Genomic DNA, 12,000 nt, shown 5'->3' on the forward strand with positions numbered 1-12,000 from the left:
TGTCCTGCAGCATCACATATTTGAGGTCTGACTTCTGGTTCAAAGCATCTGCAGCATAAATGCTCCCAGTATGAGTACACGGTGCTTTCTAATGGTCTTTTGTGGGCACAGCCTTGCTCGATGTGTCATCTACGCTGGAAGGACAGAGGTCAGATAGAGCCTTTATTTGAGATTCAAGGAAATTACAAGGTAAAAAAATAACGTGGGTAATTTTCGTGTTGGGAGGAGGGTTTTTAGCAAAGGTCAGGAAGAGGCAAATGGAGCTGAACTGGCTCCATCAACAAGGAATGGTGTACTAAGGGTTTTTTGATTATTTTTTTTTTCTGCTTAGCAAATACATGTGCACTGCAGGCTCAGCTCTTTCCAGGAGCGTCAACGCCAGGACCATGTAGCATATTCATTGCACTCAACTGCGTTGCAGAGCCTTAGAAATAAGGCTTGGGCTGATTTTAATTGACCTGACCTTGATCCACTTTATCCATCTTTACCACTGGCTTAATCGGGTGGTTGCGACAACTGCTGTACTGTTGATGTTAAATGAATGTTTTCCTAGAGAGAACACCACACCTCCCTGCAGCCAGAAGGACGAGAGTCTGTTGTTTAATGGTTGATTGTGATTTCCCACCTGGGAAGCCAGAGGGGCACACACAAAGACCTCTGCTCCACCCAAACCCTTGCTTGGACATTTGTGTCAGCCCAACACTTCAGACCTCATTTGCTTTCCCTTCCATTTCGGTCAAGCCTTGGAGTCACTTGTAACGACAGCCAGCCCTGCGCTGGGTCCAGCTTCGAGGAGCCGTGCTTTTGAGGTGGAGAAGAGACCAAACCCCTCCCTCCCTTCAGCACGACAGGCACTCCCCAGGGCCTCGCTGTTAGGAATAGGAAGCGAAGAACAACTCCGGGGGAAAACACGGTTATGAAGTGGCCCCAGTGTGATTTTGCTCCCTCGGTTCATGTCACTGCCCCGAGCTGGGAGCCCCTCCTGAGCCCTGCAAGCAGGAGGAGAGGCAGCCCCAGGCACAGCGGGAGGGTGCTGCTTCCCCAGGGCTGCTGGAGTGAGGGATCAGTGCACACGCTAACAGGGCTGGGGGACGCAAGAGACACCCCAGGCTGCATTACCATGTGTGGAAGCCACCACAGGCTAGCGGGGCTGGTAAGGGGACAGGGACACATCTCATGCCTGGGGTGGTCTGGCCAAGTACAAGGCACCACAGGAGGATGCTCTGGGGCCATCCCTAGGGGAAGCGACTGCTCATCTGCACAGCCTGGCCATGGCTCTGGTCTCTGCTCTTCATCGTTTAACTTTTGTGTCCTTAGGAAAAATTCCAGGCAGCAATGTAGGGGTAAAACTGATCTTGGAAGATATTCCAACGCTTATTTCCCAGGGGTTATATTAAAATACGCTTCCTTTCTCTTGCCCCCCACAGGTTAAGACCAGCTGCATGCCGGGGTTGCTGACACTCACAAGTAACTTTCCAAAATAATACTAAAAATTGTGCTTATGCTGGGATTTGATTTTCAAGGGGGGAAGAAAAAAAAATAAAAGTACTTCTCTGTTTGGTTTGGGGCTTTGTTTGTTTGTTTTTTAACCAGATACCAATGAGTGTCACACTACGTACAGCCCATTGTAAGTGACTAAGAGAGGAAAAAGTGTTTAGATTAGTTCTACCAGTAAGGGATTATAAATGCTTGCGTCCTGTATAACCACAACATACTGCTATACGGGTCATTTTTGCAAGAGCAGACGCTCTCAGCCCAAGCATCCATTGCTTCGGCAAAATCTTTGTTTCTGAGACAAAGCCCTAACTTGTCTCAGCATTTCCCATTTAACTTCTGCAGCTTCCCCGCAGTACAGGGAGAACCTCTGCCCCGGGGCAAGCCACCACCAGTCCCCACGCTGGAGTCACTGGTGGGAACTCAGCTGTGACCCGCTTGGTTCCTGCTGAGGATCACAGGACCCTGCGGTCAATGGGAAAGGCAAAAACCCAGCTGAGGAGCCACCCTGCTCCCTGAAGGGACTTCATTTCCCCTCTGCTCTCAAAGGAGCTGGGAGCAGACCCAACACCGGCCTCCAGAAGACCGTGGTCCCAGGCAGACTTTCCCCCAGCTCTCCATCGTCCGGGAGTGGGTGACGGGCTTTTCTTAAGGATGTTCATGCAACTGCAGCCCCGAGAGCATTAAGGCAAGCACAGGGTGCCACCGAGCAGCTCCTCAGAGGGCTGATGGCTACCGGGGTACACCCGAGAGCTGCCACTGCCTCCCTCCTGCCTGGTGCTGCTCCCAAGGAAACCACAACCCTCACACCACTACGTGCAGTACTAGCCTGAAAATAGAAAGACCTATTAACCCCCACAGTGGAGCCCCCCTCCTTCCCCCTGAGGTGTACCACCCTAGGGTACAGATGAGCCTATCTTATAAACAGGTTGCATTTTCCCATTTGGTGGCATTTCCGAGCAGCACAGGAACGCACACCTGGCTGATGACACCATGCCCTGCACAGACGCCTGGGCAGACAGGCGCATCCCAGGATGAAGCCGCAGGCAGAGCCACGTGGGCCACTGCAAGCCTGCCACGCTGATCCCCTAACCGGATTAAGGCTGTAACATGGAGGGCCAATTCGCACGGAGCATCAGGCCATGCTAACGTATTTCAACCTTTTCTGAACACCTCCTGGACCAGAAGGGATGCTTGAATAGAGCTATGGGGACATCCGGGTGCTCCAGGGCCCACAGGACATGGCTATAGCACAGCTTTGAAGGTGATACAGCAGAGAAACACAGTGCCATTGCTTTGGGCTGGGAAAAAGAGCAGTGGTCTGGATCTGGCAGCATTTCAGACCTGGAAATGCCTTCAAAGCCCACGCTGGAAGCTGTGGGTTACCCAAGGATAAAGGCAGCGTTGCTCTCACCCAGCTCTTCAGATCACGGGCCACAGATGGACGCAGTGCCCGCAGGCAAGAGGAGCACACGGTCCCCGCAGCGTGGGGCAGCTTCGCCTTGGCAGGAGCACCACCCTTCCCTCTGCCCTAGCTGCTTTGTCAGCCTGTTTCACAGTATTAAAATCAAGGTTCAAGTTCAAGACCCAGGGTAATATCACCACAAATGGAAGCAAGGTTCACGTTGCCGTGCCGTGGAGGTGAGGCGCAGACAGCTCATCTCCTCCTGGGACCTTGGGCTCCAGCTGCCCTTTGATTCCTCCTGTGGGTAAAGAGAAGGATGGAAAGGAATCTTTCCATCCTATGGAAAGACACAGCCGTGTCCCTCTTGTGCCAACGTTGTCAAGAGAAAGAGCTGAGAAAAGCCTGAACCAGATGCAGCAGCTAAGACAGAAACCTCACTGGAATGGACCTCATCTCAGGTTAAGGCCAACATCGTTATCAGCCAAGATCATCCTGAGGAGGCCAGGAGATAAGGGGGTGGATGGGTACAAGGCTTCCCTGGCCAAGCGTGCTGAAAGAAGCCCACCACCTTCACCGCAAGGGGTGATGCTTCGGGCACTGGAGGAAGGCTTTGCTGCAGGGAATTACTGAACCTGATGCTACTTGCAGGACTGGAGCCACCTTCTCACCAGTAGCTTGTTGGGATGATGAGAGGTCCCCCTTCCCACCCCGCTGCCTGGGTCAGTGCCCAGACACCTCCACCACGTGGGACAGGAGACCCTCCTGGTGCCTGCGCCCCAGGGGAGCCCAGCCCCAGCACACACCAGTCCCTCCCTGCACTGGCTCCAATTCTCACAAAGGCAAACCCAGAGAGAAGAGCGGGATGGGAACAGGCATGCTCCAGCAGGTCCCAGTTGGTCCCCACACCACGCTGGGGAAGGTCCCAGAGGAGCTCAGTCCAACTCCCAGCAATAAGGAGGTGCGGTCATTGCCAGGGCACATTCCTCTGTTTTGTTGTTCCTTAAATAAACACATCCCCTATTCAAGGCACTGGGTGAGACAGAGCTGGGACTTGACACCGCGGCGCTGCCGCCCCAAGCAAAGCCTTTCAGGAGCACTCAGAGGAGCCAAGGGGTGAGGCAGAGCCGTCCTCACCGTTCCACAGGAGACGGAACCATCCTGCCAGGATAGAGGGGATCAGGCCCGTCTCCCCCTGCTGAGGAGGAGGATGGTGCCCTCCTTGTAGGCATCATGCACCAACAGAGACCAAGACTTGCACCCCGATTCAGCCCAGCCTGGCACAACGTGTTTCTCCTGAGGGTTTTTGAGCACCATCTCAAAAGGCACAGCTCACCTGCAGATCAAAGCCTCCGCAGGAGCAGCAGCACGGTGTCCAGGCTGGGGCTGGAACGTGATCCCAATGCCCCACTCAGACCTACCCGAGCTCTCCTGCAGCGCTGGACCAGCCCTGCTGGGCCTGGCTCGGAGCATCTTGAGCCAGTGGGACCTGCCAGGGAGGAGCAGAGGGGAGCATGCCAAGCCTCATCTGGAACAAATCCCCCCCCTCCACCCCTTCCTGCAGCACTTCTCTCGAGGAAATTCCACACCGAGCGGGCTGCCCTGCTCTTGCGAGGGGGTCATTGAGCCGAGCAACACAGATACAGCTCGCAAGGCTAAGCGCAAGTCCAGCTGTGGCACCTTAACACATGTCTCTATTCAAATCCCCTTTTTGAGCAGGGACCAGGAGACACGCGGTCTGACACCTCTGATTTTATCTCTGCAAAGCAGGGCCCAGGGAGCCAAGGCTTGTGCAGTTTTACACGTATGCAAAGCTCTGCAGCCCCAAACCCGCGGTGCTTCCACAGCTATTCCTCCCGTTATCCAGGGCCGTGTTGGGAGCAGATTTCCATCCCCACAGGCCACGTCAAGGAGCTAGATCAGTTTTCACACCCTGTCCCATGGCCAAGTGCTGTCTAAAAATTGCAGAGTCACCGCATCAGGGCAGAGTAACGAGGATCCCAAGTGAAACGCCTGGTCAGGGTGGTGTACGCACACCTGACAGCTGTGACCAGCAGCAATAAGCTTCTCCAGTCCCAGAGGAGACCCTGCGTGCTTGGGGTTTAGCGGCACGTGTTGCACTGGGGGAGCTGAGCTGCCCTCCAGCCCCCAGCATAAGCCAGGTAATTAGATTACAAGCGCTCGGCCAGACACTGCCACCCGGGCCATTAAAGGACAGAGAGGAACTGAGGACAGTGTTTCTCAGAAGGGCTGTGATGCCCCAGGTCAGCGCCATGCACCCCATCTTCACCGCAATGGCGAAAAAGAAAAGGAGAATGCTTTTGCCAAACCTGACCTTCTGAGAGGTACTTTGGTAGGGACTGAGCAGCAGAAAACAGCAGCATAATATTGCCCCCCTCAGACTCTTTCTAATATCACAGCCTCAGCTCTCGAGCCGGGACGCTGTCACAGCAGAAAAGCCTGGATCTCCCCACCACAGCTCCCCTGGCCCAGGGCAGGCAGGGCCCAAGCGGATTTGGGAGCTCCCAGCTCCTGCTGAACCTGATATCGCATCTCACCCCTCCACAGGCAACACCTTCTAGAGCCTGGTTTGGTGTTCCCCCCCACCCCTCCCAAAGGTCATAGAATTGTTAGGGTTGGAAGGGACCTTAAAGATCACCCAGTTCCAACCCCCCTGCCATGGGCAGGGACACCTCCCACTAGATCAGGTTGCTCAGAGCCCCATCCAGCCTGGCCTTAAAAATTTACAGGGATGGGGCTTCCACCAGCCTCTCTGGGCCACCTGTTCCAGTGTCTCCCCACCCTCATGGTGAAGAGCTTCTTCCTAACGTCCAGTCTGAATCGACCCATCTCTACTTTTAATCCATTCCCTCTAGTCCTACTGTTACCCAACATCCTAAAAAGTCCCTCCCCAGCTTTCTTGTAGGACCCCTTAAGATACTGGTAGGCCACTCTGAGGTCTCCTTGGAGCCTTCTTTTCTCCAGACTGAACAACCCCAACTCTCTCAGTCTGTCCTCATAGGAGAGGTGCTCCAGCCCTCTAATCATCCTTGTGGCCCTTCTCTCGGCATTTTCTAGCACATCCGTATCTTTCTTGTAGAAGGATCCACAGAATCAGCTTTGTGCTCCTTCAGGGGTTTCAACCAAGCTCTCAACCCTTCATCACACAGTTGTTCAGGGCGGGATGTGGGGAAGAGGGATGGAAGCCGAGCTGGTCAGCTGCTGCAGGGAGGCAGGAGCTGCTGCATGGGACAGGTCAGGCATGGGGAGGTGCTGCCTGCAGGTCGCTCAGCACCAGGGGGAGAGGGCATCCTCTCCATCTGACACCCCACCACATCGGGGGCCTAACACTGGGTTATTCCACTAGCACAGGCCCAGCCATCCTGCTCAGGCTGTAGCACAGCAGCGCCAGAGCCGAAGGGGGTCCCCGGTCTTCTCAGCAGCACCTGCGGACCAGGGCTAAGGAGCCCATTGTCATCCCATACCTGCATCTCCATCCCAGTCCAGGCCAGATATTCAGAACCGTGTCCAAACCCAGGTGTTGTGCCATCACAGGGAGCAGCGCAGGTGGCAGCCAGGTCCATCCCAGAGCACAGCTCATAAAGCAGTATGACAGTGATGAGGCAGGTCCCAGGCCAAGCTGGGAAGTCAGCATACCCACTTGAGCTAGGATCAGGTCCAGAAGCACCAGGCAGGTCCGTAGCGATGGGGCAGGGCTGACCCCAAGCCAGGAGGGCAGTCAGCAGGTTGAGGTCAGAACCAAGGCACTGCTGTGGCTGCACCAGAGCCCAGCACCCCTCCAGCACAGCTCAGGAAGAACCTGAGGCCCTGGGCTGAGCTTAAATAGGGCTCCTGGGCCCACAGGTGTGGGGCCAGGTGGGGCTGGTCAGGGCCATTATGGCCCATTAGTGTTCTCAGGGCTCTGACACTTGCAGTGTCACATCCTGCAAAGCAAAGCAAAGCTGGGGGATTGCTTCTGCTCCTCTGCTACCCTGAGCCAGGGCACTGCGAGGCCCCGTGGAGCCCTTAAAGCTGGCAGACAGCAGGGTTTGGTCCTGGCACTGGTCCATCCTTGACACTGCTCCACGCTGCCTGTAGGTGGTTTTGAGTGATACAGGAGCTGTTTTCATACCCAGGGAGCATGTCCTCCCTGGTCCCAGCTCAAGGTTGCCATCCCAGGATGCCCGGATGACCCACCTTGCAGTGCCAGCTAGGTAGGGTCTGAGGGTCACAGCACTCACACGCGGGGTCCTGGTCCCAGGAGATGTTTGCTCCTCGAGCTGGGCTTGCAGACCACCAGCAGAAATACCAGCACTAGGGGCTATTGCAGTGGGTGCAATTAAAAGGAGAAATAGCAGGAAGGGAGAGAAAAGCAGGTGAAGGGGAGAAGAAGCAGAAGGGGAACATCCAGGTGCTCCCACCCATTTCCTAGTGCAGGCTCCCAGCAGGTGCTGGGAGCATTTGGGGGGCATCCTGGTGCCGCTGGGGCAGACAGGGGGCTGCCTGGCTGCTGCCACAGAGAAAGGTGGCTGCAAGCCCCAGGGCAGACTGGGCACGGCTCAAGCAAAAAATGTTTGAAGAGAAACTGATCCTTGCCGTGCCGAGCTGGAAATTTCTGGAGACGCTTTGATTCATCTAATCCAGGGCCCCGACCCAATTAATATTCTATAGGATCTCCTGGAGCTCTTGTTTTGTTCTGTTCTTGGCTTCAAGGGCTGCAGAAGAAATTGAAAACAGATTATTGGGAAGAAAACAGCTTCAATTTTTAGACAGCTGTCTCTAGTGAAGTTGGCTTCGTTTCCAGTCATTCCCCAGGCGTGATGCAAGTCTGGCTATAAAAAGTTTTTCCCCGGGGGGAGCCGAAAGGGCTTTGCTTAAAAGCAAAAGGTAAATATCCAGGAACGGTGCTGAGCAACGAAAGAACAGGCTCTGCGCGCTGCCGGCCTTGCCCACACCTCCGGCGCCCGCGGGCGCGACGTTACGCTAAACCCGTGTGGGCACCCGGCGAAGGGGCGCGGGGAGACACACCGGGGTGCGGGGCGGCGGGGGCAGTGCGGGGGTGCCGGGGGGCAGGCGGGGACCCCGGGGCGGGGATGCTGGAGGGGGATGCGGGGCAGGGAGTGCAGCCCCTCGCCCGCCCCCGGCGGAGCCCGAGCAGAGCGGCCGCGAGAGGGAGGCAGAGCCCGTGCGCTGCTGCGGGGGGAGGCGGGTGGGGGCGCGATGCGGGGCGGGGGGGCCGGGGGCTGCGGGGCGGGGGGGCTGCGGGGCTAGGGGATGCTGAGGGCCAGGGGATGCTGCGGGGCCGGGGGCGATGCGGGGACAGGGGATGCTGCGGGACAGGGGGGCTGCAGGGCTGGGGCTGCTGCGAGGTGAGGGCTGCAGGGCTGAGGGGCTGCGGGGCTGGGGGGGATGAGAGCTGCTGCCAGGCTGGGGGGTTGATGCGGGAGTGGGTGGGCTGCGGGGCCGGGGGGTTGCTGCGGGATGAGGGCTGTGGGGCTGGGGGCTGCGGGGCTAGGGGATGCTGAGGGCCAGGGGATGCTGCGGGGCCGGGGGCGATGCGGGGACAGGGGATGCTGCGGGACAGGGGGGCTGCAGGGCTGGGGCTGCTGCGAGGTGAGGGCTGCAGGGCTGAGGGGCTGCGGGGCTGGGGGGGATGAGAGCTGCTGCCAGGCTGGGGGGTTGATGCGGGAGTGGGTGGGCTGCGGGGCCGGGGGGTTGCTGCGGGATGAGGGCTGTGGGGCTGGGGGCTGCGAGGCCGAGGGCTGCTGTGGGACCAGGGGCTGCAGCACTGCCACCGCCTGACTCCCCCCAGACCACGGCTCCAGCCCCCCCCGCAACGCCGTGGAGCCAGGGTGATGCGGGGTGATTGGCCCCGATTCAGTAAGAGAGCACATGCACTGTGGGAAGGCAGCCACCTCCAGTGGTCCCCGAGCGAGATCGCTGCCCACCATCCTGGGGACCTTTTGTTCATCTGCTAGGCCTGGCTGGCGAAAAGAAGATGAGCATTTAAATATATGAGTTATGGTTAAAGTCCTTTTGAAGGGCTATTTTCCCCTCTGGGGTCAGCCTGGATGGCACAGCTGTGTCCCATTCTCCATTCCCACCGAAGACATGGGCTGTGGATGGGATGTCTTGCAGATCAGCAGCAGAACTGGGCAGAGGGGAAAGCCCGGGAAGTCCCTGCGGTTCAGCTCCCATCTGTACGTCAGGGGCAGTCACCCCGCTGTGCCTTACAGAGGGACTGTGCAGATACAACGCATTAAGTAGGGGAGGAGCCCGCAGGGATGGGCTGTCAGTCCCCATGGCTGCGTGTCCATCCTCCGTCAACGGTTCCAGTTTGGCCCCAGTTAACAACATGACAGGTTGCCGATCAGCACCAGGTGGGGTCAGGATCCCATTCCCACCGCAGGTTTGGTGCTCAAATGGGCCCCAAAAGCACTGTCAGTGAGTTCCCAGTGAAACCCTGTCAGCAGAGAGGTGTCCTGTTGGCAGGTGGGCATGATCCGCCAGCCCAGGACATTGTCACATCTGCAAATCAATGGCCCCTTTGGATACTGCTGACACACTGCTGCTGAAAGACCCGAACCTTCGCTGACAGCAGAGACCGGGCACTAACAGGACCAAACACACCTGGCAGGGAAAAGGCACACAAAAACCTGCAGTAGAGGTGTGCTGGCTATTGGGGGTCAGGGCTATGCCAGGGCCAGGAAAGCAGCTGGAGGGAGAAGGAGACTCAGGGAAGCTTCTTGTGGAGGTGTTTTTAAAATCATGTCATGCCAGGTTCAAGTGACATGCAGGAGAACTGGGTCTGCGATCCAAAAGTGGCCCATGAAGTGTCTATTTCCAGCTAACCAAAGACTTTTGAAAGAACAACCTGGGGTCAATCCGGTAAGTTGTCACCCTATGGAAAACCACTCCCAAAAATCAGCCTTTTGGGGGGATGCTGCAGGGGGTGGCACCCGCGGCACAGCGGGGCGGGTCCCCTGGCGCTGGCAGCATGCTCCATGTGCTCTGCCAGGCCAGTGCCAGCAACGCTCCCGGCCAGTGCTTCTCTGCCTCCTGGCTTTCCAAGACAGACTGAGAGCCCGGAACTGCCTGTCCACCCCATTCACCGACAGGAGAAAGGAATGGGGAGGGCAGAGGAATGCAAACCAGGACGGAGGACTCATTCATCCTCCCCGCTCCCAGTTTCAGCGCGTTCCAGGCAGTTGTACTACAATGCAGCATTTTGTGCGCTGCAATCCATCCATACACACGCCTGCCTCTCATCCTCTGCCAGGACTTACTCTCCCGAGGCACCTAGAGCTGAGTCTGTAATAAATCAGGCAGCAGCCTCCATCCAAGACACGCACACCCCGGGTTGGTCTGCTGAAAAATGAGCGCCTCTCTTTTCATCGGAACACCTGCAGCCGGCAGGCAGCCGCGCTGACTGGGGGTGCGGCATCGCCTCCTGAATCAAAGGCACGTCGCTGCTCACACACTGTCTCCCTGGCCGGTTTGCTGCGCGCCGGCGTTCTTCTTTTCCCCATACAGGGCAGGGAGCTGGGTCCCACATCCCGATCCCTTGAGCTCTGGATGCCCTGCTCTGGCTCAGTGCTGCCAAAGTGAGTTTGAATCCATCAGCCACTGAATTTGGTGACGCAGGTGCTGAGCGTGGCCACTGCTTTCTAATGAGCTGGTGAGAGACTGGCAGCAAAATCCCCCCCAATGCACCGATGGAGGCTGGGAGGGAGACCTGGGAATGGGCACATACAGGGCACAGGGATGTGCTCCTGCCCAGCCACAGCCAGCTGGAGAAATGTCTCCCCGGGAGAGGTGGGCATTTTTTGCCCAGGGCTCCTGTGGTAGCACACCAGCAGATCCAGCCCCAGGCACAAGCACGGCTCTGCCAGCCACAGTTAGAAGAGCAGCAGCGATGCTCGGAGCTGACTCGCTGCATTGAGACGCTTGGGAAAGTCAAGAGAGTGACTGGAGCCAGCACAAGGGGTGTGGGAGGGCGGCCACGCTCGCAGAGACACCCAGTGAGAGTGGCCAGGACCCTGGTGGCTGGGTCAGCCCATGGTCCCACGGCAGCATGGAGCCTGTGGGGACAGCTGCCCGAGGTGGGGACATCACGGCCTCGAGCTCCCTGTGCTGCGCAGTGGGACATGGCCCCGCTCGGAGAAGCTGGAGCCGAAGACAAACCTGTCTGGTTTTGCTTTGCACACCGCTGAGATCTTTTCTGTTGGGTTTATTTTCACGCAGATCCCCAGAACGCAGAGACAGGCAGGAAAGCGAGAGCTGAAAGCAAACAGGAAAAAGGCAGGTTCCCTCCACTTCTATTTTTAACACTGCAAACAGCATTAGTGTCATTATATTTAGAAAAAAAAAAATTCGGAGCGTTTCCTGCCTCCCCTTTCAATACCTTCAGCTATTTCCTTGCAGATGTTTCCAGGGGCCAGGGCTCGGAGGCAGGAGGAGAGAGTCTGGGCTCGTACCCCGCAGACCAGCCCAGGCAGGGAACGTCCTGGAAGAGGAAAGCCAGCTCGAAGCAGGTGCCTGTGGCCCTGCATGGGGACAGGGAGGACAACCAGGCTGTGGAGGACACGGCCAGGTCCTAAGCTGCATGTCATGGCAGAACCATCAAGCTGCCTCCCCATGAGTTGCAGCACCTTTTGGTGCCATCAAAGGTGGCATAAGGGTGAGTGCAATGGAGGGGAAGGCACAGTGGTACCGAGACAACACGGGTTTAGGGGGGAGAGGCTGCGGCAGAGGGGCTGGAGGCACGGCTCTGCCCCGCTGGGGGGACACTGGGCTGCGCAGAGCGTCCCTGGGCCAAGCTGATGGAGAAAGGTGCTGGTCTGCAGCAGGGGTTGCACTGTCAGTCTCCTCTCACGCCCAGCACCACCCCTGTGACGGGGATCACAGGCAGGACGGGGGAACAGCAGCAGAAAAGTGAGGTCTCAAAGCCAGGGTTGGGCGCAGAGGATGGCTGATGTCCCTTGGAGCCACTGTCGCTTCTCCGCTTGTGTGTACCAGGGGGGTCGGCTGCGCCCGGGCAGCTCTGAGGATCTTCCCCTTCGCTTTGACAGCTCTCGGCTCATTGCCTCGCACTCAAAGACTGC

This window comes from Rissa tridactyla, chromosome 12 (assembly GCF_028500815.1).
Source record: "Rissa tridactyla isolate bRisTri1 chromosome 12, bRisTri1.patW.cur.20221130, whole genome shotgun sequence".
Classification (NCBI taxonomy): domain Eukaryota; kingdom Metazoa; phylum Chordata; class Aves; order Charadriiformes; family Laridae; genus Rissa; species Rissa tridactyla.